We start from the raw sequence: 5,108 nt of genomic DNA, 5'->3' as shown, positions 1-5,108 counted from the left end.
ATGGCCAGAGGACCTTGGGAGTCACATGCTGTGGGTCTCAGTGTGTGGGAGGCATGAGGGGTCCCCCATGTAGTAACACACAGGGCATGACAGACCTAATTGGTGGTGCGGGATGAGTGATCTGAATTTCTTTTGTTGGTGGAACAGAAGAGTAGAGGGCATTGACAGAGTACTGCCTGGGCTGTGACTGGATTAGTAAAATCCACGTATAGATAACTACATTTCAACAAGTCTTTTTTACTGCACCAACAAAGGAACACAACAAAGCAAGAAAGAAACTGCTACAACTTTCTGTTTTAGGAACAGGAAACTAACCGAAGAGCTGCTTGAAGACAGGGAGAAAAGTAGCAACTTCTTAACAAACATAATAGCTTCCACTACCACCTCTGGGTGAAATAGGTCGTTTACACCTTCGGTCAATATGCATTGATCTAGTTCGGCCACAAGATGTTGACTCTCCAGCCACAGGTTCCTGGGCTCTCTGAGGGGTAATTATGAGAACTGCTGTAGAAATGTAAAGCAACTTACAGTGCAATCCTAAACAGAGTTATTCTCTTCTAAGTCTGTTGAAGTCAACAGGCTTAGAAGTCTGTAACTCTCCTTAAGACTACACTGTAATGAGCGCAAGTGTGTACTGCAAGATCCAGAATATCATAGGTTCAATTATGTTACCATCTAACAATGTGCTATCTTCTTTTCTAAATTTTAAAATGTGTCCAATTACTTTTCATGCAATTCACCAAGTCCGCCTCTCCTCTGTTCATGTAGGGCCTTGAATATGTTTGGTTTTGATGCAAGCCTTGGACCATTCTTTTTTTAATTAAAAAAATCCTCATTCTTTCCTTTCATTTGTGAATTTTGATTCATTTTATCTTATCTTGATCGTGTGCCTCAGTGACCTGCTTAATCTGTCAAACTATTGAGTCTGTCAGTTCCTTCCTGTCTCAGAGTGGCCCACTGGGGGACCCAGTAAGACCTGGATTAACAAGGTAAACACACAGTGTTTGCATGACTTAATTGCCACTCTACCTCCTTGCCTTCATCCACTGTCAATGGGAGTGAGGTATGATTGAATCATTCAATTCTGCCCTAAAGTATCTGTCCATAAAGGAGGCAGCCTGTTGTGACTTTGCATAAGTCAATGCCCTCTGCCTTGCCTCTTTCCAAGCAGGACAGGTGCTCAGTATAGCAGGCATGTCCAACTTCGAACAGGTAGTGATCTATTTTTTCTGGCCAAAAGTGCTGGTGATCTACCACCATGAAAACAAAGTTTCAAATTAGTTTCAAATTAGATTTTAACCCACTACAGTTGGGTTTCACCACCACCCCCATTCATAGTGCACCTTCTGTCATTTACTGGTAAGAAAAATAAGCAAAAACAAAACAGAGAGACGAAGATCCAGAAAGAACGGCAAACATTTTTTACCGCCAAACAATCATCAAAAAACCCCAAACACCTGTCCAGCAAACCAGGAGACCAAGTGGGGCTGGTGATCTACCTCTGACTCCTCCGTGATCCACTGGTAGATCGCGATCTACTTGTTGGACATACCTGGTCTAGGAGTATGCATAGGAATGATCATTATCTAATGAGGTAGATTGGTGGTATTCTGTGGCTTGTCAAGAGCCACATTTGCAGTTGCCATCAACCAGGAGACCCACATTTACGTACATCCCTGGCACAAAGCATGCACCTCACAGAGGCTTCCAGTAGTGCCTTTTTCAAGGTGGGAACCATCTGCCAACCACAAGCCCCATCAGGCAATGGCCTTGGCCCATTGTCCTGAAATATGGGGCAGGTGCCACACTAGAGAACAGGGCTCCAAAGAGCTGCAGGTGGCAGGTCAGAGAGCCATGTGTGACTCCTGAGCCACTGAGCATCACTGAGGTAGACTGTATTATATAAAAATCTTCACAGTATACATTTTGAATGAATAAAACCTTGTATTATAAAAAAAATTAACTCATTCTGAATGGGAGAATTGACTGATTGATTTGATTGATTTGCTTTGATTGATTTGCAAGCAGGGCTCAGGGCAGTGAACAACATTTCAGTAAACACATTTTACAAGTCAGTTTAAAAACAAAACAATAAAATTCAATAACAATTTCAATTTCAGATGGCGCTAAGCATCCGATTTTTATTTTTACCCCGTGGGGGGAGAGGAAAGAAGGGAAGAGCCAGGCTCAGTGGGAACCGTTGCTGTCCTCAACCACAGGCCCGGTGGAACACCTCTGCCTTACAGGCCCTGTAGAACTGCACTAAGTCCCACAGGGCACGGAGTTCCACCAGGTTGGCGCCAGGGCCAAAAAAACCCTGGTTCTGGTTGAGGGCAGCCAGATGTCTTTCAGGACAGGGATCACCAGAAGATTCTTCTCTGCAGAGTGTAATGCTCTTCAAGGGGTATACCAGGAGATGCAGTCCTGTGGATATGCTGGTCCCAGACCATTTAGGGCCTTAAATATTTAACAGGAACATTTTTTTCCAGCACTAAAATTTCCAGTTTTTGTTTTGGAAAAATTGGGGGAAAATCCATGGGGGGGGGGAAACTTGGTTAAAGAATTATTGATACAGTTGCAGTTAGGGTGGCACTCAGTATCTTTGGGTGCTGGTGGGTAGCTGATCAAAAGCTTTTGTGGGCTACAAGCAGTAAGGCCTGGTTGAGATGTGAAGAATCTATCACATTTTTATTGTGCCCTTCCTTTAAAGAACTCAAGGCAGTCGAACATAGTTTTCTCTTCCCTTTTCAGTCTTTTCAACTATGCTGTGAGGTAGATTAGGCTGAGAGAGTGACTGGCCCAGGAGCACCCAGGGAACTTGACTGAACATGGGGGATCCTTGGGCTCACGTGTTCCCTCCCTAATGCTCAACGATTAAAACATTCACAGCGACCTACAGCTCATCACGACATCTGACTTCAAACTCATTTGCTTGCTTACAAAGCAGGATTCCAAGCTATGGGGCTGCCTTATCAGTGAAAGCATTTAATTAGATTGTTGTGCACAACGTGAGGAGGGAATGTGTGAGCCGAGTGTCTCTGGAGCTCATTCACATAGTGACAAATGCTGGGTCAGCCTGGACTTCAGTGAGAGTGCCTTCCCTTTTTCCCAGGTAGGTGACACTGACCCCAAGTTGGAGGAGGAGGATGGATGGATTGGCGTTGTCCCAGTAGGCGAGGAACAGACTGAGATTTCCAGAGGCAGCAGAGAAGAATCTTTCACCACGGCTGTGGTCAACAAGGTAAGTTAGCCACGCTTGCTACTCTCACCCTCTAGGTGGAATCCTACACATGCATATCTGTCTCTTGCACCATGAAAGGATGATCTGTATGTGGGGATAGCCTATTGCAGAACCAGGATCACAAGCAGGACTGCCTTTGTATCTCATTGTCCTGAATGCAATGACTTTCAATGGAGGCAGGTCACATGTTCAGTTGTCAGTAATCAAATGTTGCACTTGTATGTGTGAACCAGCCCCGTCTTCAGGAAAACCACATAGCTTCTCTATGAGACTGGGCAGCTGGAGGTAAGAATGTTTTTGACAAGTAATATGGGACTGTTTGTGCTGTTGACCAGGCTGGTGCATACTCTGGGCCAAGGTAACCCAAATGCTCTACCAAGAATGGGCAGAATTCTGCAACTTGACCAGCTGTGTGTTTCCTTCTCCTGTATCATTTATAGCACAATCCTAAACAGAGTTAGACCCTTGGATTTAGAAGGGTATAATTCTGTATAGGATTGCACTGTTAGACTACAAGCCTGTGAACGTTTTGGAGTAAATGTGCTGAGAATCAGGTTGCTAGACAGCTTCTGCTAGCTGTATGGATAGGGTGGGGGATGACACAATCCTCTGAAGTTCTAGCATGTGGCCACTACAAATTGGGGGGAAACTAGAGTGAAAACAGTGCAGCCCTGGCACGCTAGCAGAAGCAAGCAAGGACCTGTGATACTTTTTCTCTGGAGGTGTTAGTAACCCAAGTGGGGTGTTATTTGCTTTTTCTCCATGGCATCTTCCTCTGCAGATGAAGCGGGCCCTCGTCTTGGGTGCCTCAGCCCTGCTTATTCTTGCACTGAACCAGAACGCGATCCGAGAGGTAAGCGCTTGCCACCCCCTTCTTCTTGCTGAGATTTGGGGGGGTCTGGAAGAGCCAATAGCCGTCCCAGCAGCCCCAGTGACTCTTGCTTTCCTTCCTGCTGCAGTTGGATGTATCCCAGGTTCTCTCAAAGCCTGTGATCGTCATCCAGACTTCGGAAAATGTTACCAAGCTCCTCGGAGCATTGTTGCGGTGAGACTGGCTATGCTGGGCATTCAGGGGAGAGGGCGGGGGCTATAGTTCTGTTTCACTTGCTACTTCAGGCCTGTAAATACTTGCTCTGTCGGTTGCCTTAGGTGAATATGAATTGACTGCAGGCAGTCAGGCTGTGACACACTATTTTACTTGCACCCAATCTAGAAAACGACACTGCATTCAGCTCTTGGAGAGTCAAAGCCTCATTTGACTGAATATAGCACCACATGACTCTACGTAGGTCTGCTAACTAGGTGAGCGGGACCCACCCCAGGGGCCAGCATTCCACACACACAAACCAACAAGGGAACGTTTGCTGGTGCACAGCATCTCCACAGCCATATTTTGCATTGGATGAGGCTGAAGAGTGGCAGCAGGCTGCATTTGTAGGGTCAGGAGCCATACAAACAGCAAAAAGAAGAGAGAGACTGTCAGAAAGCCTGGCCAGTAGGAAGGGTTTGGAAGAAGGGAGGGTTGCTGAGGGATTGGGCTGGTTAGTATGGCTTCAAGCAAGAACAACAGAATAAAAGGGCAGGAATGAGCAGAGTAAGTTTGCCAGCAGGTCTATAGTAAAATGTCCTGTCATTTTAATGTGTGGATAAGGGAAACCAAAGCTTTTCATGGCTTTAAAAAAATATAACTTGGTAGATAACATCCCACTTAGCATCTATTAAAGACTCATTTTTCTCCAGGCAGTTGGCAACCCTATAACAGGGTGGGAGCTGGCTTGGAGGAAGGAAGCCTCTTCGGGGCTAAATGTGGATTATTTTAGTTGTCGGATCATTATGGAAGCTGTATCTTCATTTGGTTTGTACTCTT

At 45.5% G+C, this 5,108-nt stretch overlaps 1 long non-coding RNA gene across 1 annotated transcript; it reads left to right on the top strand.

Moving 5' to 3' along the window:
• Nucleotides 1-3,076: 3,076 nt before the first annotated feature.
• On the top strand, nucleotides 3,077-4,513 carry LOC107116619. The gene is made up of 4 exons (XR_001482712.1): nucleotides 3,077-3,241; nucleotides 4,023-4,094; nucleotides 4,201-4,286; nucleotides 4,455-4,513. It is a non-coding gene; the product is annotated as an uncharacterized LOC107116619 (long non-coding RNA).
• Nucleotides 4,514-5,108: the final 595 nt, after the last annotated feature.

The sequence above is a fragment of the Gekko japonicus genome, unplaced genomic scaffold, assembly GCF_001447785.1.
Source record: "Gekko japonicus isolate JY-2015 unplaced genomic scaffold, Gekko_japonicus_V1.1 scaffold327, whole genome shotgun sequence".
NCBI lineage: Eukaryota > Metazoa > Chordata > Lepidosauria > Squamata > Gekkonidae > Gekko > Gekko japonicus.
Note: the sequence above shows the minus strand (reverse complement) of the source record. Positions and strands in the feature narration are given on the sequence as shown.